The sequence below is a fragment of the Chiloscyllium plagiosum genome, unplaced genomic scaffold (genome assembly GCF_037043375.1).
Source record: "Chiloscyllium plagiosum isolate Xiang-an unplaced genomic scaffold, Cpla_swu_hap1 HiC_scaffold_34, whole genome shotgun sequence".
NCBI classification, from domain to species: Eukaryota; Metazoa; Chordata; class Chondrichthyes; order Orectolobiformes; family Hemiscylliidae; genus Chiloscyllium; species Chiloscyllium plagiosum.
The window spans coordinates 20813856-20837406 of record NW_028270172.1 but is presented as its reverse complement, the minus strand read 5'-3'; the positions used below and the strand labels follow the sequence as shown (position 1 = coordinate 20837406).

The 23551-nt window shown below is 41.5% G+C and overlaps 1 long non-coding RNA gene across 5 annotated transcripts in view; it reads left to right on the top strand.

Annotated features, from left to right (window-relative positions):
- The first annotated feature begins 21500 nt into the window (after nt 1-21500).
- The window catches only part of LOC122564460 (uncharacterized), a 133263-nt gene continuing 131212 nt past the window's right edge, over nt 21501-23551 (top strand). The window contains exon 1 of one of the 5 annotated variants that reach the window (XR_015752838.1): nt 21501-21791. This is a non-coding gene — a long non-coding RNA (uncharacterized LOC122564460). The remainder of the gene's footprint in view (nt 21792-23551) is intronic. The other 4 variants (XR_015752834.1, XR_015752833.1, XR_015752836.1 and 1 more) reach the window with 4 other exon arrangements.

Sequence of the window (23551 nt, the reverse complement as noted above, 5' to 3'; positions counted from 1 at the left end):
TGGCTCTGATGTTCCATGCACCATATGTTGAACAGGCATTGACCTCTGGTTCCAGACATTGTTGCTGCACATGGTCCTTGGAGGCCTGTGCTGCCAGGATGAACATTAGAAGGAATGCTGTACTCTGGGGAAAGAACATAAGAGCATTAGAACTAGAAGTCAGCAATTCAGCCCCTTAGGCCTGCTCCACCATGTAATACATTCATGGCTGATCTCATCTTGGCCTCAACTCCACTCTCCTGCCCGCTCTTCAAATGTTACAAATTAAAAAATCTGTCTATCTCCTCTCTAAATGTATTCAGTGTCACAGTGTCCTCTGCACTCTGGGGCAGTGAATTTCACAGATTCACGACTGTTTGGGAGAAGTAATTTCTCCTCATCTCTGTTTTAAATCTGTCACCCCTTCTCCTAAAACCACAATTCTCAATTGCCCCACAAGTGGAAACATCCTGATTAGATTAGATTACATTACAGTGTGGAAACAGGCCCTTCGCCCAACAAGTCCACACCGACCCACCGAAGCGCAACCCACCCATACCCCTGCATTTACACCTTACCTAACACTACGGGCAATTTAGCATAGCCAATTCACCTGACCTGCACATTTTTGGACTGTGGGAGGAAACCGGAGCACCCGGAGGAAACCCACGCAGACACGGGGAGAATGTGCAAACTCCACACAGTCAGTCGCCTGAGGCGGGAATTGAACCCGGGTCTCTGGCACTGTGAGGCAACAGTGCTAACCACTGTGCCACCGTGTCATCCTCTTTATGTCTGCTTTATCAATCTCTGTTACACCTCAACTAGGTCTTCCCTCATCCTTCTAAACACTAGCAACTAGAGTCCGAAACTGCTTAATCTCTCCTCATTAGAAACACCTTTCATCTCTAGAATTAATCTAGTGAAACTTCTCTATACAGCTTCCAGCCATTGTAGTGAACAAAAGGTTTATAATGGTGATGCCAGGACCAAAATATGAGGCTGCAACTATCAGGAAAATTTGAATAGACCATCTCAAGGAAAGATTGGCTGAGAGGTGACTTAAAAGCAGTCTTCAGAATTATGAAGAGATTTGATAGGATTGATATAGATAATATGATTGATCTTGAGTATGAAAATAGGAAGCATTGATGTAAGATAATCAACAATAAATCCAATAAAGAAAACAGTGAAGAGACAGCAGACTGTTCCAACCATTGATTTCCACACAGGTTTTTACTCTTTTGTGCTATGTCTGCACGCCAGGGACAAAGATTCTTATCTTGCTTCATGCTGCAAACTATTTTTTAATATATGTCAAGACATTGCAAAGGTATTTGAAGATTGTGCTGGGAATTAGTTTACTTTCTGTCACTAGCGCAGTGTTAGCCTCGAGTACCAGAATAAACTAAAATGGTAGGCACTGGTAGGTATTGCAACTGCAGCAACCTCTTGGAAATATAATCTTTTTCTTCCTTTCTGACTCAACTGGATTTGTATCTTGCCTGATGTCTGTGCGTAAGTATTTTCTTTTTCTTGTTTTCTTTGTTTGTGAAATGTTTGATTTTACTGTGAAATAGAGTAGTCTTTTTGTATTTGTTTAAAATGTGAACTCTTTGTTCTTAGCCATCTTCTAGGACTGAGGCAGCTTGATCTTCACTCTGGGTATCTTTTAAGGATTCCACCAACTCTTCTTGAGAAGGAGGATGGGGAAATGAAACTGCAGAAGTGGAGGAAGGAACTGCAGATGACTCAGAACAAATGAAACAACACACGCACTCAGCAGCAAGATTTAAACATGTAATCAAGGTAGAAACTCCTGTATACTGGAGTACTGCAATACCCATTCATATTAACCTTTAATGAGACTTTAAATGATGACACTCAGTCTTTCTGCTTACGTGGATATAAAAGATCCCTTGGTGCTTCTTAATCAAGAGCAGAGATTTCTTTTAATATCTTACTTCAACCAATACAGGACCATTGATGCCTTGGGTAGATATGATAGCCAAGCCAATGTCTCCTCTACTAAACTGGTGTAAATGAGGAATAGGAAGACATCTAACTCTTCTTTATGCTAATGCAACTTGGCCGCCTGATTGAATTGTGACATTTCGTAGCCTTCTCACCCTCATTTGGGGTAATATCTTTTTTTTTAAGGCAACACTTGTGCAGCCATCAGCTCACCATCACCATCATTGAAAGCAAGCCAGTGGAATTGCGAAGTGACACCAGACCAATTCATGCCCTTGAATTCAAAATTCTAAGAATACGCTCTGAAATTAATTGGTAAACAGAATTTTGCTTTGTGTTCATGTAATATTCTTCAAAACCACGTAGGTGCTTGCTTTTTCTGTTTGAAAACGATTGGCCAATGCAAATTGTCTGAAAATGCAGGAAAGCATATCCTTGCCGGCATTAAGGCCAGTAATAAACATTGATTGAATGGAACTGAGTTCATTTAATGTAGAGGGTGGGGATTGATGAAGTGAGTACATATCACCAAGTGAATGCATTTTCTGACTGCATGAGTGCAGCAATACCAACACTCAACAAGCTTGACACCACCCAAGAACAAATCAATGCCCCGATCGGCACCCCATTCACCATAAACCTAAATATTGGCAGTACCATTGCTGCAATATTTCCTATAGTAGCACTGCAACAACTCCACAAAGCTCCCTCAGTGCCACCTCCAAAATCCATGACCTTCACCATCACGAACACCAGCAAATAATTAGGAGCACCATTGTCTCAAAACCTCCGTCCAAGGTCTCGCACACCATCCTGACTTGGATCCATATTCCTGAAGATTCCTGAAGAAGGGCTCATGCCCGAAATGTCGATTCTCCTGCTCCTTGGATGCTGCCTGACCTGCTGCGCTTTTCCAGCAACACATTTTCAGCTTGGATCCATATTGCATGCCTCAATTGGGTGGAATCTCTTCCTCAGAATATGGGCCCAATTTGAATGATGGGGTTCTGTAGAGTCTTTCTAGATATAATCAACTTCACCACTTTCCACCTTCCAGAATTGACATCCAATTAGGATTCGCAGGCAGGACCATAAGATGTCAGGCCCAACTAATTAAGTAAATCGTGGCTGCATTTGCAAGGCTGATGTTTACAGTTCAATCACTCCCACCCCCCACCCCACCACACTCACCCACCATCAACAGCAAAATGCCTCCAGCCACATGCCAGGCATATCCTTCAGTAAAGAATGGGTCAATCCACTGTTGGGAAGATCCCAACAGAGGACTCTATCAATATACAAATCGACTGCTAGTCAGGTAGACCTTTTCAGTAATGACCTACCTTGGGGAAAATTGACTGGAGATGGGAATGTTGATCTAATTAAAAGTCAATTATATTACTCCTAACCTTACGTTGAAACAGACCCATGTGGGGAGTTCCCACTTTGCGTGGGTGTCAACATCCTGGAAACCTTTATTTAGCAGAAATCTGTGGACACCTTCACCACATGAACTGATATGGTCCAAGGGGAAGGCCCAATCTCATCTACTCGCACCAGTCAATTTTAGTCAATTATGATTTAAGCAAAATCTGTCTGCTCAAAAACATTTTCTGTCTGCTTTCCGTTGGTTCAAACTTAACTTCCAGCTAATAACTATTGATCTTAAATTGATGCCCTAGCAATTTCTCAGAAAGCTTTGCTTTTTCTTGGGCAGACCTCATCACTGGTGGAAGAGGATACCATAGAGTATCGACAGAAGAGGTGCTGTTCTTAAACAAAAAAGGTTTATTGTATGAAAGCAATAAGTAGAACTATGTTTGTTGGGGCATAATTATTTGGACCTTAAAGAAGTGATACAGATATATTGTTCCCTCCATAAAGTGAAGTCAAATTCCTCTCACAGTCTTGCAATTGGCATCAGTAGAATGGATGGAGCCAATGCAACATGAACTTTAACACCATATACAGTATAATAATATACCAACCACTACAGCGGACAGCTGAAACTGACAACCGGAAGCGGCAGGGACAGACCACTATAAACACCGGAGGAAACATCAAAGAAGCGCTTCGCGGGAGGCTCCCAAGCACTGATGATGTCGCCTAGCCAGGGGACGAAACGTTTGCAACAAAAACTTCCAGCTCGGCGAACAGAACCACAACAACGAGCACCCGAGCTACAAATCTTCGGACAAACTTTGAACAGTATAATAATGCCTATATTTGAGATTTACTTTTGAAAAATGGTTTATAAGAAGATTATGCTTTGAAATGTCTTTTTAATTTCAGGTAAAATGAGGTGATGAAGAGACATGTCATCTAAGCCAGGTTCTGCCCATTGACTGGTCTAGTTACCATGGGGAGCAGGAACCTAGATCAAATGCTATTGAAGTTCATATGCTAGGTTTAATAGTTAAACACAATGAGAGCAGTAGATGCTTTTGCTATTGCAGATCTTAGGTGTAGTCTCACAGCCTCAGAACAGAGAGATTGTGTCCTAGAGAAGGAGAGAGAGGAAGCAACTATGGCAGTCAGCAGAGGGTCAAAGGCTTGTGTTCACTGCTGGCTTCCAAACCTCAGTGAGAAGAGGTTCTCAGGTTAAAGAGACAAAGCTATGGGAATTTTTGGACCCTTATTCCAGCGTGACTGGGGTAAAGGAATCAGCGAAGTGAGCAACCCTGCAACAGGTTGGTTCAGAATGTCTCTGAAGACTGAGGGAAAGGACATTCAATGATTACAACTTGGTGAAATTAAGAGAAGTAAACTTCTTGGAAGCTGGGAGTGATTTTGGGCTGTTCCTGAAAAGGAAACAGTTTTGCAGAAGGTGTGCTATAAAGTATGGACAGTGTAGGATTTTCTTGTTACATTAAGACATTAATAGGGATTATCATTTCTGCAGATTGGATATTAATTACTTACTAAGTAATGTTTAGTTGTTGTTGATTTCAGTTTATTTGTTGCAGTAATGATCCTAATCCTTGGCATTTTAAATTGTGATTCTTTTAAATTGGAAATTCAGACTGTTTTTGCAGGTCTCTACAGGGATCAAAGCAATAATGATGGCTGTGCTCTTTCAGGCTGCTACATATTTACTTGACAGAGCTGACTAATAGTTCTGATGTTCTCATATTAATATCCACATAAAGATTCAGGACCATGGGTACTTTTGTCAGTTAGCTGCCTACAGAAACTGGGTTAGTTGAAGCCTTGATCAGTGTATTCAGGTGAGTAAATGTCATCTACCTCTGATGGTGCCCAGGAAGCTTGTTCTGTTTTGGTTCTCTTCCTCTCTCCAAAGTTGTCCACACTGTGAAGGAATGAAAGAAAAATAGTTTACAAAACAGGTTTAGAATTTGTTTGCTATGGCACTTTAAACCTATACCCTCCTCTTATTGTCAAAAACCCTGTTTGTATTAATTTTATTGTGTTAAGATTCATGTTCAGTGCAATGGAGGCACTGACGATGGAAAAGTTGTCTTATTTACATTAATATTAATGACATATTTTCCACAGTTTTGTCAGAGTTGTGGATATAATGGGAAGAATCCAGCATAATGAGACGGAGGAAAATCTAGCTTTCTTATGTAAAAAAAAAATCAATAATTACACTGTCATCTCAATGGCTACAATCATAAGTCATAACAATGTGAGATTTCTTTGGTCATATAGCTCATCACAATTACCATAGGAACAAACTAAAGATGCTTCAAAATATTTCTCTAAAATTGCATTTATTTAGTACTCAAATTTGCCTGATTCCAGCACAGAGATGTTATCGATTAGATTCCCTACAGTGTGGAAACAGACCCTTTGGTCCAACAAGTCCACACCAACCCTCCGAAGAGTAACCCAACCAGACCCTTTTCCCTCTGACTAATACATTAATGGACAATTTAAAATGGCCAATTCACCTGATCTGCACATCTTTGGACTGTGAGAGGAAACCCATGTAAACACAGGGAGAATGTGCAAACTCCACACAAACCTGGGTTCTGGTGCTGTGAGGCAGTAGTACTAACCACTGAGCCACCATGCTGGCTATTTTCAATGTGTACATTTGTTAAATGGTGATTTTATTTCTGGTGTGGCATGCATTACTACACGTGATTACATATTACGAGATGCATGTGTCAGCAGACTTCGATATAATATTGATCTGCACCCTGATTGTGTTGTTATTCTGGCAAATTCACGCACTGATGTATTTTTATAAAAACCAAGACTGCCAGTAAGTGTCTCAGACAGCCTTTGATTTTGAGGGGGAACAAACATTTTTTAAAAATAGCACACGGGGGAGGAGCTGCTACCGTCTGATGACTAAATGCCTCCAGATCTGCAACAAGGCAGTTCCGGTGTTGTTTCCCTCAGCCCTAGAAATTACTGCAAGAACTCAGTTGAAAATAGGTTCAAGTCACAAAACTTTGGCAAAAGGTATCTGCTCTTTCCATCAAAAATTTCAATTGTGTTTACAGTTCCAACACTTGGGGAGTTTTTTCATCACTTTCACGTTTTCCTTTTCATTATTTTCAATTTGGAAGTAAATCAGAGATTTAGTCCTCCAATGATTCAGTAATTTATAAACTTAATAGTTGATTAAAAGATTACCCAACATTTGCTTTAATTCCATTTTCTACAAGGCCGCATTTGTGATATTGCCCACTTTTTGATGTTACACACCAATCAAGGGCCTGAGAATGCAAGGCTGTGTGAATGTTCCTCTGTAGTCAGTCAGTAAAGTAAAATGGGATGACTCAGCCTTTGATTGTTCTACCTGATATCAACCACTATAACATGGGGAGGCACCCAAGCAGAGATCAGGTGCTTCCCCCCCCACCACGAAAAGGAAAGATAATCACCTTGGGCTATTTTGCTAACTTTCTACTGTCTGGATGCACTGTCTGGTTACTGACTTCTAAACGGCAGAACTTGGAGTTTTGACTGTAATGAAGGTGCCAACTGATGTGCAAATGCTCAACGTGGATTTTTTTCAGTGGAGAAACAATTTCCCTTTGTCATTTTCATGTGATCTTTCGGCAGGTCCTTGGTGGAATTTTAAATGTCCTCTTCTATAGTGGAATTGGTGTTTTTAATAAGTGGGAAACTGGCCGGGTTTGGGATGGGGTGGGGTTCTGTTTGCCTTCATTCATTTTCCCCAGTTAAATGTGCGACAGGAACACTTAACCAGCCAGGCATTCCCTAAAGAGGATAAGGGAAAGCTACCACCAGCATTCCAGCTGATCCCCATGCTGGTGTGCCGTGTTGGAGTATAGAGTTGGGCCTTCAAACTGACCTGCATTGAAACCCACACTCATCACGCTCAACATTGTGGTTCACAAGTTGCAATGCAAACCTAACACTCGCATGAAAAGACAAGATTCTGGGACAAAGTCACATAGAGATTATTTGGAAGGTGTGAAAGTATGCGAGTCGGATTCTCCCAGGACCACACAAAATCCATTCCCAAGCCCCCGGTATAATCTACGCAAGGAAAGCATGTATACCAAGGAGTGTGGACAACAGCCAGCCTCAGAATCCTGAAGACAAATATCCTCAACATCCTACACTATCGGCAAGCACATGCTGATGGTGTGAGACACTGACATTACTGCTGTTATCAAAGTTGGTTCATTGGCGTAGAATCAAGCTAAGGGTTTCATTTGAGCAATCATTTATATTCAGGAATTTGACACAGGAATGTGTCTGACGGCCTTGCACCACTCAACTGGGCTCTGGTATCTTGCCGTTGTTCATTTTGTTTAGAGTAGTGGAGATGGGAATAATGTAAGTTCCAATGCGGTAGTGTGATCCTGGCTCTCGTATCATTTTTCCATGTGGCAGGCTACCAAAGGATAGACAAATCTACTCCTCACTCATGGTAGGTCAGGAAATTCCAATAGATTCCTCCTCAAGTTGGATTCCTGATGTTATTGGATTACGCTTTATGCTCATCAGCATCTACCAGAATTAATTTGCCACATCCCCAAATAAACTCTGGTCTTTTATATCTCAGGGTATTACATTTCTGAATGGATAATAATATTTATAAAGAAAAGTGTATTAAAATGGGCAGTAGCATCCTTTTTCTTTATCATGAGGTTCTTTACATTCAATTACTATTTCAACACAAAGTACAGGGTATCTTTAAAATTGTTGGAAAAAGACTTGTTTTATCAAGGCTTGTTGTCTTGTGCATATCGGGACATTTTGCAAGAATGCAAATTCAATGGAAAAACCCACCATTTATACAGCATGAGAGGAGACTGTTGACTGCCTGGCAAGTGATTCTGATTGGTAGAAGCATTTTCATGGTGAATGCACCCATTAATTCTGTTTGGCAGATAACAGCCAGGTTTTGTTAAATTTTAAGCCAGGGACGTTGACTTTGACTAATCAGGGCAATGCCATGAAAAATTACCCAGAGAATGGTTGTCACCTTTTTGAATGAGATGAAACAGGTGTATTATGTGTACATGCTCCTTACAGCTGAAAAAAAGGATTAATACCTAAAGTTTGTATTAATACCGAAAGTTTTCAAAACATGCAAGTCATAGAGTCATAGAAATGTATAGCATGGAAACAGACCCTCGTTTCAAATCTAGTCCCACTTGCCAGCACCCGGCCCATACCCCTCCAAACCCTTGTACTCATATACACATCCAGATGCCTTTTAAATATTGTAATTGTACCAATCTCCACCACTTCCTCTGGCAGTTCATTCCATACATGTCCCACTCCTTATATCTTTCCCCATTCACCCTAAACCTGCGCCATCTAGTTCTAGACTCCCCCACCCCAGGAAAAGAGCTTGTCTATATATCCTATTCATGCCCGTCATGATTTTATAATCCTCTATAAGGCCACCTCTCAGCCTCTGACACTCCAGGGAAAGCAGCCCAGCCTATTCAACCTCTCCGTATAGCTCAAATCCTCCAACTTTGGCAACGTCCTTGTAAATCTTTTCTGAACCCTTTCAAGTTTCACAACATCCTTCCAATGGGAAGGAGACCAGAATTGAACACAGTATTCCAAAAGTGGCCTAATCAATATCCTGTACAGCCACAACATGACCTCCCAACTCCTGTACTCAATACTCCAACCAATAAAGGAAAGCATACCAAACGCCTTCTTCACCATCCTATCTATCTGCGACTCTACTTTCAAGGAGCTATGAACTTGCACTCCAAGATCTCTTTATTCAGCAACACTCCCTAGGACCTTACCATTAAGTGTATAAGTCCTGATAAGACTTGATTTCCCAAAATGCAGTACCTCACATATGTCTAAATCAAGTTCCATCTGCCACCTCTCAGCCCATTGGCCCATCCGATCAAGATCCCGTTGTAATCTGGGGTAATCTTCTTCACTGTTCACTACACCTCCAATTTTGGTATCATTTGCAAACTTATTAACTATACCTCTTATGCTCACATCCAAATCATTTATATAAATGACAAAAAGCAGTGGACCTAGCACCGATCCTTGTGGCACTCCACTGGTCACAGGCCTCCAAACTGAAAAACAACCCTCCATCACCACCCTCTGTCTTCTACCTTCCAGCCAGTTTTGTATCCAAATGGCTGGTTTGCCACACTCTGAGCCCAACTGACAATCGTAAATTGATTGTCAGCATGAACCTCATGAAACTCAGGATTATCCAGCAAATGTTGCCCAGTTGCAGAATTAGATCTTCTGTTAGAGTAATGCAAGTTTTGCAAACATGGATTGGTTGAAAATAGAGAACATGTTGCTTGTTGCAAACATCCAACTGGGCATGCTGATTGATATAATCTGCCAGTCGTTGTGATGTATGACCCATGTACAAGCACTGAAATTCACATACATTACTCATTTATGTGAAATGCAGAACATCTTTTCTGACATGTTGGCAGCATCCTCTTAGGGTGAATAATGACAGTGTAAAACAGATGTTGCTCTAACTTTTGAGATACTTCCAAAGTATTCGAGATAGTCTGAGCATTTTTCAGGACCAGAAGTGACCACCTTAGTACCTTCCATCAGTTTGCATGATATACCATGAGAAATAATCTGATCAGGATAGGCAATATCCTGCAGGATGGCTTTAATCCACCATGTTTCAGCATCAAAATTTGCAAATAGCTCAGTCCTGGATTAGTCTTGAAGAAGGGTTACACCCAAAACATTGAATTTTCCACTTCCTGATGCTGCCTGGCTTGCTGTGTTCATCAAGACTCTTGCTTGTCTACCTTGGATTCCAGCATCTGCATTTTTTTGTCTCAGTCCCTAATCACTAGCTTGCCAAAAAGGCTAATCTTATAGCATTGGAACTGCAGAAATCCCACCATGTATACTGACCAATGAAGGTAGGTTTGCAAGAGACATTATTAGAGAACCAAAAACAGAAAATCACAGCAAATCTGGCAGCATCTTTGGAGAGAGAAATAGAGTTAACATTTCGAAACTAGTGTCAGAAGGATCTGAAGAGGGATGACTGGCTTTGAACTGCTAACTCTATTTTCCTCTCCACAGGTGGGCCATATCTGTTGAATTTCTCCATCCTTTTTTCTTTTTGTTTCAGATCTCCAGCATGTGCCATTCTTTCTTTTATGATAGTAGAGAACCCTCAACTTGAATATTGAGGAAAAGAAGCTCATTTGACTGTTCCATTTCAAATATGAATTTTAATCAGTGCGATGAAGACAAAATAATCTGTTGTTGCGATGATGTTTGAAGGATAAATATTAGCCTGGATGCCAACGATAACTCTACTGCTTTCCTTCAAAACAGTGACATGAGATCTCTTACATCCACCTGAGCAGGCCGTGAGGTCTTGCAAATTCTGTTCCATCCAAAAAAATAGCACCTGCAACAGGGTGTGCTCCCACAGACCTGGACTGGAGAGGCAGTCTTGGTTTTTATGCTCAAGCCAAGTCAACGCAGCGACTTGGAGGTAAAAGTGCTCCCAGCTGAACTATAGCCAGCAATCAAAGTCGACTCTGATACATTCAGGGGGAAAGAAAACACAAAATCGCCAGTTAAGTAAAACATTTCTCAGCAAAGTTGTTTTACATTTATGAGACGTGTGCCTATCAAGATTAACTTAAACATGGAGATTTGAGTTTGTTATGGAAGGTGAAATATAGCAAGACGTGGCCAAAAAAATTGATATTATCACAACAATCAATTTTGAATAAACCACCTACTCGCTGAGTGGCAGCCACAATTAAATTATTTTTACAAATTTGTATTTCTTGCACCCTCAGTTTCTCTTTTCATTCATCATTCATATTTACATGAAAACTGTTTGTTCAGCTATGAGATGGTTTCTATTTTTGCTCTCATTCTTAAAAGGGAAATTACAAGAAAGAGGTGATAACACTTACAAACTGGTAAATAGCAGCTATTTTTACAAGTAGGATGTCGTTGCGCACTAGTTCAAAGAATTATTCCTTTTAATGTAATAGAAATTCCTTCTAGTTTCTTATAACACCCCCTCTGTTTACAATGATGGTTACAACTGAAACTACAAATTGAACTTTGAAGCATGAAACTTGACTGGTAAGACATAAGACCAACCTGTGCTTCTTTTCCAAAACTTGGTCAAAACTGCCGGAGGTGAAATGGGTCAAAAAAGTACACAACACTAAAATAGAAACTGTGGGAAAGTCACAAATGAAAGAGTTAATGGTAAATTGTGGACCTTGAATCTGTTATGAATCTCAATTTGACCATTACAACATACCCAACCCAAACAATGTGCATAACAAGTAAAAGAATTAAAGGTAGTAATCCAACTGAAGTTTTCAAATGATGCAATAAATTGAGAGAATAAAGCTTAAGAAGTGACAAAGTGTTTCTTACACAATAATTTTAATATTGTTCTGAAGTGGCTTTGCTTTTAAACAATGCCACAGTTATCAGGTATTATTCATCTAAATCTTACCTTATTTTTGCTCAGTCCAAGTCATGTCATTGACTGTGGAGTGATTCTCGCTGTGAGGTTGAAACAGTTTTCCCACTGTGTGTTATCAACTCACCACATTGATTGTCTCTTAAGCTGTTACAGCAAGAATCACAACTTATTTCTACCCTACCTTAACTACACAACATTCTTGGGGCAGCTTGCCACTCAGCAGAGGTCCTTCCTAAGATGATCATCTCTTGCAGGCTGCATCATCTTCCAAAGCACCTGCAGAATGGGCTGCTCGGCTTGTGGAATGAGTGAGGAGAGGTGCCAGAGAATTGGGTAGGGGAACCATGCTGTTCCAAAAGGATCCTGGAAGTCCTTGAGGATGGAGCACTGGATGAGAGAGGACTGGCAGAGGAAGCCATGTCGGCATATCATTCCAGCCTGGTCAGACATCGCCCCCTGGTCAATGCCATCTCCAAGGTAAGGAGGACTGGGCAGCAGTGCAGGAAGAATATCAATGATGTTCTCTGCTTCACCAGGGTAAGTGCAATATGTTGTGCTCTGCTACCTTGCAGTTATCTCTGCCACTGAGCCCATCAATGTTTATTCTCCAACTCCACCTCATTTGCCTGTAGGACCTTTCCAAAGTTGCTGTTGCTACCCTTATGCTCCCACACCACTGAGCGTGCAGGACCTTTGCATGGTCTCCCCAATCCCTGGGAATACCTCAACACTTTTCTCCAACATGTACCATCCCTTACAGCTGGGCCACTCAGTTATGACTTGCTAATTTGCTGCTTTAGGTCATTACAGGAGAAGATATCCCATAAAGCGTCCAGGTAAGGTTGTCAGAAATATGTGTCCTTACCCCTCCAAGGAAAGATTCTTGATCTGGCAGGAGAAGACAGAGACTGCTCCTGTGGGGATGTGGAATGCTCCATGTCCCAATCCTTAAGTAAATAAAACTTGTCATTCCCCTTAAATGGTCATATTCACCAGGAATCGAACACCACTGCTAACCAATAGCTGCAACAGTAAAGGGCTGCTGGACAGGCACTCTATCACCACTTTTGTTTGTTCTCAGGACCAAAGGCAGGGTGAGTGTGGGGTGGGGAGCCTGGACGCCCCCACCCCACCCCCAACACCCCGCTCGCATGGAGTCAGGGCAATGACTGAAGAACCCAGCAGAGCAGCTATACACAGGCCCCTCCACAATATCCACTCATGAGACCATGGAGGTGGCTGAACTCTCCAGATGTCCCCTTCCTACTCCCCTCTGATTGCTGGAAGTTCCAGTCAAGCGGGGCCAACCTTCAGCAAGCATGGCTTACCCAGACACAAATCTGCCCCAGGCTTCCTCCATCCAATCTTTTGAACAGGAGAGCTCAGTGCAGGGCACCAAAGAAAGATTTCTAATTCATTAATGGACTGTGTGGGCAATGATGGGAAAAATCTTGTAAATAACTAGTTCCCCCAACGTTGTGATGTAAATAGTTTGTTAAACATATAAAACAGTTGTTTGCAAGCAACGTCATTTGTAAGTATAGTTTTTAAATGATGGTTATTTGAATTGTTATTATTAGACTACCTACAGTGTGGAAACAGGCCCTTAGGCCCAACAAGTCCATACCGACCCTCCGAAGAGTAACCCACCCAGACCCATTTCCCTCTGACCTGTGTACCTAGCACTATGGGCAATTTAGCATGGCCAATTCACCTAACCTGCACATCTTTGAACTGTGGGAGGAAACCGGAGCACTCGGAGGAAACCCACGCAGACACGGGGAGAATGTGCAAACTCCACACAGACAGTCGCCCGTGGCTGGAATCGAACCTGGGACCCTGGTGCTGTGAGGCAGCAGTGCTAACCACTGAGCCCTCATGAACCTTGATATTTCATTATTCATGCTGCTGTCTCCATCTCTGTTTTGGCTCCTTGCAGTGTCATTTCCTGGCCATTAATGAGGTGCGATTTTGGAGGTGCATGCGTGTGCCAAATACATCATGCGGGAGTAGGGTAGCAACGCACGTGCATGTATTAGCTTACTACGACAACCTAAGACCCTTCCATTATTGCCTACTGTTTATTTGGTTGTGTGTGCAGGTGGTTGGAAATGCACCAGCATACCTTCACCAGCAGTGATGATGACAGGGAGGTTCAACTGAGAAGGCTGATGCTACAGGACGGCTGGGAATGGGGAGGCCTGCATGACTGTGTTGCCAGGATAGCACGTGTTGAAGGATAATGTTGTGCCCATGTGAATGGCCAGTGACTGGTTGCTGGTGCAGCCTCCTCCCACATGAGTTGCCTCACTTATCCTGCCCATTGCGAGTCCCTTTGCAACCATTCTCCCCAACATTGTGAGCTAGGGAGGGGTGTTTAACAAGCAATGATTAGCATCAATTGGGAACTGGCTTCTCCTCACAGGGTCCTTGCCACACTGCTTGTGAAGGATGAACAAGATGCCGCAAGGTGATCTCAACGTTGAGATTGACTGAACATCTCACCCAACTCTCCTATTCACCTCGCCGTAGTGCAGTCCATTCCATTGAAACCTACTCGATTGCAATTGTCACATTGCATCTCATCCCCTTAAACACTTGTTACCAAAATTCTGGATATGTTGAATATAATTTTCATTAGCCCCTCCCTCTAGTACAATCCGTTAGGGACTACTGTGCAACTTCTACCCAAAATGCCATAATCTGTAACCCACATCACATGAAGTCCTAACACCACCATCAACGCTAACCCTGCCAGTCTCCAATTGCCCCTGCACATTAATTTCAAAATCTTTATCCCATCTTCAAATCCTCTCATGTCTTAAATTTTCAATATGTTTACAATCTTCTCCCTATTTTGAGCTCACAGCATCCATTTGTTACAACTTTGATCTGCTACCTGTCCTGTCTTCCCGATTTCCCTATTAGTAATGGACCCTTCAGTCACTAAACTCATCTGAGCTGGAAAACTCTCCATTTCTTGCACAAAACGGAGGTTCCAAGTCCGCTTTCCTGGTTGGTAATCTATTGTTGCGTTAAAGCTGCTTGTCTGTTCCGCTACTGTGTTTCCTGCAATAAATTTCTACCAGAAGAAAATGGCCTGTGGGCACTCCATTGGTTCCCCAACTCTTGATATACTTGCCTATTAAAATCTTCTGCTTTCTATTTTGAAGCCTTTCTTCAACAGCTGACTGGAGGTAAGAACCCCATTGAGCTTTGTGTGGAGAAGTGCTTTCTTGCATATTCTGTGAACAGTCAAGTTCTAGATCTAAGATTATCCCCTTTTGCTCTAGACTCTGAGGTTTTTCTTGATTTACCTTATCAAATCATTTAATTATCTTAAACAACTTAATTAAACACCATTTTAATCCTCTTTTTTCAAGCAATAAAAGCCTCTTCTTTACCATTTACCTTCATGACATATCCTTTTAATTTAAGTATTGTCTTGGTTTTCTCCTAGGCAGTCCCTTGGAATTGGGGTTGACATACTTTCATTTCTGTATTATGGGCCCTGTAGCAACTAAGCAGTGACAATACTGGATTCACAAACTGTGCCACTGGAAGAGGGAGTGGTGTTTGCTGAAGTAGGCGGATGGGATGCTTGACTTTCCACCTGCTCCTTCTGCTGTTTGCACTTGGCCTTCAGCAGTGTCTGTCAATGATGCATAGATTGATCGAATGCTTCACAGATTCTCCTTTTCCAACTGGGGCTGTCTTGGGTTAGAGATTTCCATGAATCAATGGGGATAATACAAACTTTCTGACTCAGTTTTCAAGACAGCGGGGATATTGACTCACATTTCCAATAAAATTATGTTCTATTATCTCATGTATTCTTTGAAATTTATATTTACTCCATATAAACCACATCAACCACCTTACCTTCATCCACCTGTTTTGTCACCTTCTCGAAGAACTCAATAAGGTTAGTGAGACATGACCTACCCTTCACAAAACTGTGTTGACTATCCCTAATCACATTATTCCTTTCCAGATGATTGTAAATCCTATCTCTTATAACCTTTTCCAACACCTTACCTGCAGCCGAAGTAAGGCTCACTGGCATATTATTAACAGGGTTGTCCCGACTCCCCTTCTTAAACAAGTGAACAACATTTGCTATCCTCCAGTCTTCCGGTACTATTCTGGTACATGACAATGATGACATAAAGATTGAAGCCAAAGGCACTGCAATCTCCTCCCTGGCTTCCCAGAGAATCTGAGGATAAATACCATCTGGCCCCGGGGTCTTATCTATTTTCAAATCTTCCAAAATTGCTAAACCTTCCTCTTTGTCAACCTCAATCCCATCTAATCTTGTAGCCTGTATCTCTGTATTCTCACTAAAATTGTCCTTTTCCAATCTGAACACTGATGAAAAATATTTATTAAGCACTTCCCCTATGTCCTCAGATTCCACACACAACTTTCCACTACTATCTTTGATTGTCCTACTCTTACTCTAGTCATTCTTTTATTTCTGATATACCTATAGAAGGCCTAAGGCCTTTCTTGATCCTATCCGCCAACATCATCTCATGTCCCCTCCTGGTTCTTCTTAGCCCTCTCTTTAGATCTTTTCTGGCTAACTTATAATTCTCAAGACCCCTAACTGAGCCTTCATGCCTCATACTCACATTAGCCTTCCTCTTCCTCTTTGACAAGAGCTCCAACTTCTTTAGTAAACCATGGTTCCCTCTCTCAACAACTACCTCTGTGCCTAATAGGTTTATACTTATCAAAGACCCGCAGTAGCTGTTCCTTGAACAAGCTCCACATTTCAAGAGTGTCCATCCCCTGCAGTTTCCTTCCCCATCCTATGCATCCTAAATCTTGCCTAATCGCATCATAATTGTCTTTCCCTCAGTTATACCTCTTTCCCTTTGGTATATACCCTTCCCTGCCATTTGCTATTGTAAACATAACCAAATTATGGTCACCATTGCCAAAGTGCTCACCTACCTCCAAATCTAACACCTGACCAGGTTCATTCCCCAGTACCAAATCTAATATGGCATCGCCCCTTGTTGGCCTGTCTACATACTGTGTCAGAAAACCTTCCCACATACATTGAACAAAAACTAACTCATCTAAATTACTTGAACTATAGTATTCCCAGTCAATATTGGGGAAGTAAAAGTCCACTATAACAACTACCCTGTTACTCTTGCTCCTATTGAGAATCATCTTTGCCATCCTTTCTTCTACATCCCTGGAACAATTTGGGAGACCTGGAGAAAACTCCCAACAGGGTGATCTCTCCTTTCCTGTTTCTAACCTCAGCCCAAACTACCTCAGTGGATGAGTCCTCAAATGTTATCTCAGCTGCTGTAATACCACCCTTGATTAACAATGCCACATCCCCGCCTCTTTTACCATTTTCTCTGTTATTGCTGAAACATCTAAATCCTGGAATCTGCAACAACCATTCCTGTCCCTCCTCTAGCCATGTCTCTGAAATGGCCACAACATCGAAATCCCAGGTACCAACCCATGCTGCAAGTTCACCCACCTCATTCCTGGCATTGAAGTACACACATTTCAAACCAACATCCTGATTGCCAGTACCCTCTCGCGACCTTGTAAACCTATCCCTGACCTCACTACCCTCAACCTCCTGTACACTGGAACTACACTTCACATTCCCAACCCCCTGCTGTATTAGGTTAAAACCCCCAAAGTGCATTAGCAAATGGTGACTTTGTAGTTATACTCATAGTCTCTACTTACTCTAATATTCAATAATTGTTGTCTCTGGCTTTCCTCCCTTGTGCTTGCTAGACTATCATAATTTCCTTGCCCTTGTCACTATTTTGGTGCTTTCTGCTCTCTATCCTGTGAACCTATACCCTCAATCCCTTGTCTCTCTAACTTCAGTTATCACAGGTATGATAAGTCAATGATGGGGAACAGTTAGCACTGTTGGTTGGATGATTAGTTGGATGATTAGCCAGCATCTGCAGACCTTACTTTCTCCTCGAAGATTTCAACCTACTGCAAATCCTCTTACAAGGATGCCTTCCTTGAAGAAGCTCTCTGCCATTCCAGCAATAAAGTTTCAACTTTGATCTTCAGCATCTGCAGACCTCACTTTCTCCTGGATGATTAGTTTGCAATGCAGAATAATAGCAACAATTTCTGCACTGATTGACGTTACTTTGAAAGAGTGTCCTTCTCAACTTCTCTCCTTGCCTGAGGCATGGTAACCCTCAGGTTGAACTACTATCAGCTGATTCTCTCCGATGAGAGAGCAGCCCTCTGATCTGGTAAGACAATGGGGACTTCAAGTTGACAATTTTGGCTCTTCTTGTAATTTTCTTATCCATATCAAATATTCTTGCTTATTTTTAAAATAGCCATATCACGTTATCAATGTCTTTGCAATTTGGAGTGACAGAGTCATAGAGATGTACAGCATGGAAACAGACCCTGCAGTTCAACTCATCTATACTGATGAGATATCCTAAATTAATCTAGACCCATTTGCCAACGTTTGGCCCATATCTCTCTAAACCCTTCTCATTCATATACCCATCCAGATGCCTTTTCCATTTTTCCACTTTTTTTAGATGATAAAGGACCACAATGCTTTCAGCAGTCCAGAAAAAGATAAAGCGTGGTTGAAATGCTAACTTGAAGTTAGATTTCTTAGCGATTGAACTGTAGTAACTTGATGGCTTTCCTCCATAACACATGAACACCATATATCCATTGGACTGGATTTTGCCACAAGCAGCAATGATTTGCACTTGGCTGGAGACGTTTCTCAGATTGTTGCATGGCTAGCTACTGTCAGCCAAACATCCAAATTACTTTCCTATATGGTATCTGGGATCTTTGAGAACAGGTAAGGCATCGTATAGCTCCTTCATCAAATAGATTGAAGAATGATTAATGAGCAAAACTGATCCAGGAAATCTCAGCTAGAATGATGAGTTCAATGTCTCATCATGTAACATAAGAGGGAGAATGATCAGATTGGTAGAAACAAAAGAGACAGAACGAGAAATGTAAAGAAAACACTTTGACTTTTGTAAAATCAAAAGAAAGGAACTTCACACTCACTCAAAATTAATTTTCAGCATCAAGAGTTTTGGCAGCAATTAAGCATTAATAAATCATTAAAAAGTTATTTAGACTAAATGACATACTGTGGTGAGTTCAAACAATGTCCATAATGCCAGTGCATGAACATTACAAAGTTTGATGTTTTTGAATGGAGAATTAAACATTGTAATGCTATTCCAATACATCTTAAAGTGAAGCAACACATCTCAATGGGAATGTCTGAATTGTGTAACTGCATATATGCATTTTGTCGGAATTTTCACTGTAAAATTTACCCCTTGTTTGTTCTTTTCCAGGCTTGGAACAGTTGTTCTGATAAGTTATGCAAGATGACTTAACAAAATGAGAGTACTGACTTTTCTTTAATTATGTATAATTAGACTAAAGTAGTCCAACAATTCTAATCATATCTATTAGCCTGTACATTTCATCTTAGAGTGAATGAGAAAGACATGATGCTGAGCAGATAACAAAGGAATTGTACAGTTTCTCCCTGTCGCTCCTGCCACTTTCAGGTAATTGTAAAATTGTTATCTGGATTTCATAATCTCCTGTGCCCTTTATTGCAACTTTTAAATTCTATAAGGCAATCACACCCTGTCTTTAATGATGTGAATTTTATTTTTTATCTATAATTTTTGAATTTCCGTATTTTTATATTTTACAAAAATTTTACGGAGTGTGGCATTCCATTGGAAGATGTGCAGAAAAGGATGCTTTTGATGGACAATGTAGCAAGTTTGTCAAAACAATGACGATGGATTATATTTATGTATATATAAACACTAATGTAACAAAGCATCACAAATGTTTCACGTGAGAGCTATAAAACAGAAAAAAATTAAGAGACACATAAAGATGTTAGCTCAGCTGACCAAAAGCTTGATAAAAGACGTTGGTTTAAAGATGGCTTCAAGGAGAAGATTGAGGTGTAGGGGCAGGATTTCTAGAGCTTGAGACCACGGCATCTAAAGGTAGGGCCATCAAAGATGGAACAATTATGAGAGGTGTTCAAAAAGCCAGAATTACTGGAGAGCATATATCTCAGAGGATTCTGAGCTGGAGATGTCAGTGAAGGATTAAGGGTGTTGAAAACAAGGTGAATCAAGACATCGCTTGACTCGGAGCCAAATGTAAGTTAATGACTACAGAGGCGATGGAGATATTGAACTTGGGGTAAATTCAGAAACTTGCAATCATAATTTTAAATCATCTCAATGAGGGTAAGTTTTAAATGATTTTCACACCATTATGAGAAATATCAGGAATAATTAGTGCTGACAGTGACTTCAGTAAGGCATTCGACAAAGTTCCCCCTGGGAGACTGATTAGCAAGGTTAGATCTCATGGAATACAGGGAGAACTAGCCATTTGGATACAGAACTGGCTCAAAGGTAGAAGACAGAGGGTGGTGGTGGAGGGTTGTTTTTCAGACTGGAGGCCTGTGACCAGTGGAGTGCCACAAGGATCGGTGCTGGGCTCTCTACTTTTTGTCATTTACATAAATGATTTGGAGGTGTAGTGGACAGCGAAGAGGGTTACCTCAGATTACAACAGGATCTTGACCAGATGGGCCAATGGGCTGAGAAGTGACAGATGGAGTTTATTTAAGATAAATGCGAGGTGCTGCATTTTGGGAAAGCAAATCTTAGCAGGACTTATACACTTAATGGTAAGGTCCTAGGGAGTGTTACTGAACAAAGAGACCTTGGAGTGCAGCTTCATAGCTCCTTGAAAGTGGAGTTGCAGGTAGATAGGATAGTGAAGAAGGTGTTCGGTATGCTTTCCTTTATTGGTCAGAGTATTGAGTACAGGAGTTGGGAGGTCATGTTGCGGCTGTACAGGGCATTGGCTAGGCCACTGTTGGAATATTGTGTGCAATTCTGGTCTCCTTCCTATCGGAAAGATGTTGTGAAACTTGAAAGGGTTCAGAAAAGATTTACAAGGATGTTGCCAGGGTTGGAGGATCTGAGTTACAGGGAGAGGCTGAACAGGCTGGGGCTGTTTTCCCTAGAGCGTTGGAGGCTGAGGGGTGACCTTATAGAGGTTTACAAAATTATGAGGGGCATGGATAGGATAAATATGCAAAGTCTTTTCCCTGGGGTTGGAGAGTCCAGAACTAGAGGGCATAGGTTTAGGGTGAGAGGGGGAAGATATAAAAGAGATCTAAGGGGCAACTTTTTCATGCAGAGGGTGATACATGTATGGAATGAGCTGCCAGAGGATGTGGTGGAGGCTGGTACAATTGTAACATTTAAGAGGCATTTGGGTGGGTATATGAATAGGAAGGGTTTGGAGGGATATGGGCTGGGTGCTGGCAGGTGGGACTAAATTGGGTTGGGATATCTGGTCGGCATGGACGGGTTGGACCGAAGGGTCTGTTTCCATGCTGTACATCTCTATGACTCTATGACTCTAGGTGTAAACACCAGCAAGATCAATGCAGAGGCAGATGCCACACTAGAAAATCACTTGTTTTGCCTTGCAACATCTAATGTGTCCAGTGGGGGTTTTGTGACAGTCTGTGTGTTGACCTTCTCCAGCCCAGAGAGAGGTGGCTGGACAGTTTCTGTAGAGGTATTTTGGCTGTGAGGGAGGGACAAGTTACCAGTAAAAGATGGTGTTGTTAACTGTATCTCCCTGACCAAGCCTGCAGAGGCGGAGAAGAAAGGCGAGAAGCGAGGCAGGGCGGAGGTGCACGTCAGTGCAGTTCAGGGCAGAGGCAGCCGAGCGGAAAAAACGACTCACTCAGGATACAAAAACAAGAAAGGGTTTGAGGCCGTGGAGAGAGAGAGAGAGAGAGAGAAAAATCCCCTTCGTCTCTACGTTGACGCAAGCATTACCACAGGAACAAATGGACAGCGCTTGAAACAAGGTGAGGAATCCGTTTGTTTTGTACACATTTACTGGATTCATGTAGTCACGTCAAGCCAGAGGGAAAAATGTAAATGCCCTTTTGTTGTTTGTGAGTATCTGAAGTGTGAACTGGAATAAATGCTCCTTGCCGGAGTCAGTTGTTGAAGCCTTTCCTAGTGTTTTGTTTTTCTTGTGTAGAGGTGTCATGGAAGTTTTTTTTTAAACATAAAGGGGATATTTTCTGATTCCGATCGCCTCTAATTTCTAATGTTTGCACATCCTTGCAGGTTATTATTATTCGAAGATCAAAATATCAATTTTCTTTTGCTTTGAACATCAGCTCCCCAACTATTTGACATACTTTGTGTTATCGTCTGGTCGTGAGTTTTCAGTCTTTTGTAAATGATAAGAGTCGTTGATGAGCAAGGAATTGGAAGGCAGACTCGGGGCTTGTTTAAACTGATTTTTTTTTGTTATTGATAAGAAGTAGTTAATGTGAGCAATAGTGGGCTTGCTCAGAGCTCGAATCCCCTCTCCTATATTCAATGTTGCTGGCCTTGCTTTTAACACTCACGCATTTGATCAAATTGATCAAGCGTATTGAAGGGTGAAAATAAATACTTCCTTCTTGGCCACATTAAATACGAAAGGTAACACGAAACCCACACTCGGTTAAGATTAATTGCTGATGGCATGGGACCGGATTGTGTGTGAACCCAATTAACCAGTTCCCCGATTACATTATTGTGAATAATTTGACTCTTTATCAATTCTTTCTGGTCCACAAGTTGTTGATTTAAAAAAAAACATTGTTAGTACCACGCAGCTAAGCTTGTTTTGTAATAGATATTTAATATCTTAGCTAATGTACTGTAGATATTTTCCTGATCCACCTGTTCAGAGACGTTATAATATTCCTCTGGAGTAGGTGGGACTTGAACTCAGGCCTCCATGTTCAGAGGTAGCGACACCACCTTTGCACCATAAAAGCCCTTTATGCTGGATCTTACCCTTTGCAAAAAGTAGCCGCAGAATTATCTATTTAGTGTTAAAAGAGGTGGGAAGGGGTAACAAACAAAGGATTGTTGGTTGCATTTATATTTTCATAATCTCTGGATATTCCCAGTGCATTACAGCTGGTTAAGAACAATTGATGTATGAAAAGGTAAAGGCAAAGTTGCCATTGTGCCTGGGACCATAGGGCTGTGAGGAAGTGTTGATGGTTTAACCTGAGGGTCACCATGTCTCAGGTGAGGTGAGAGGTTGAGAAGGAAACTCATTGTGTGCCTTGTGTTCCATGAAACATGACAACCAATTGACAAACATCTGCTAACAGCAACTTTTTAATAAATGGATAATCTGTTTTTGTGATTTGATAAATATTGAACAGTACTTGTTCATCTTTAGGAAAGTTGTACATCTACCTGAGCAGGCAGGTAGGGCCACAGTTTAATGTCTTATCCAAAAGACAACACCTCAGACAGTGTAGCACTCCCTCAGTACTGCAGTGGAATAGCAGAAACCCTGGAGCAGAACTTCAGTCTCGAATGCAGTCACTCAGAGGCAAATGTGTTATCCCTGAGCAATGACTAACATATCAGTGAGATGGATGTATATTTAGGGATAGGAGGGGAGGCGGTGAGGGGACAAAGAAAAGAATAAAATACATGAGATTAACTCCATCCCTGGACATTAAATCAAGTAACAAAATTAAATGTGTGTCATGGTCAATGATAGTGATATATTCCTCTCATCCATGCGTATGTGATAGTATACTCT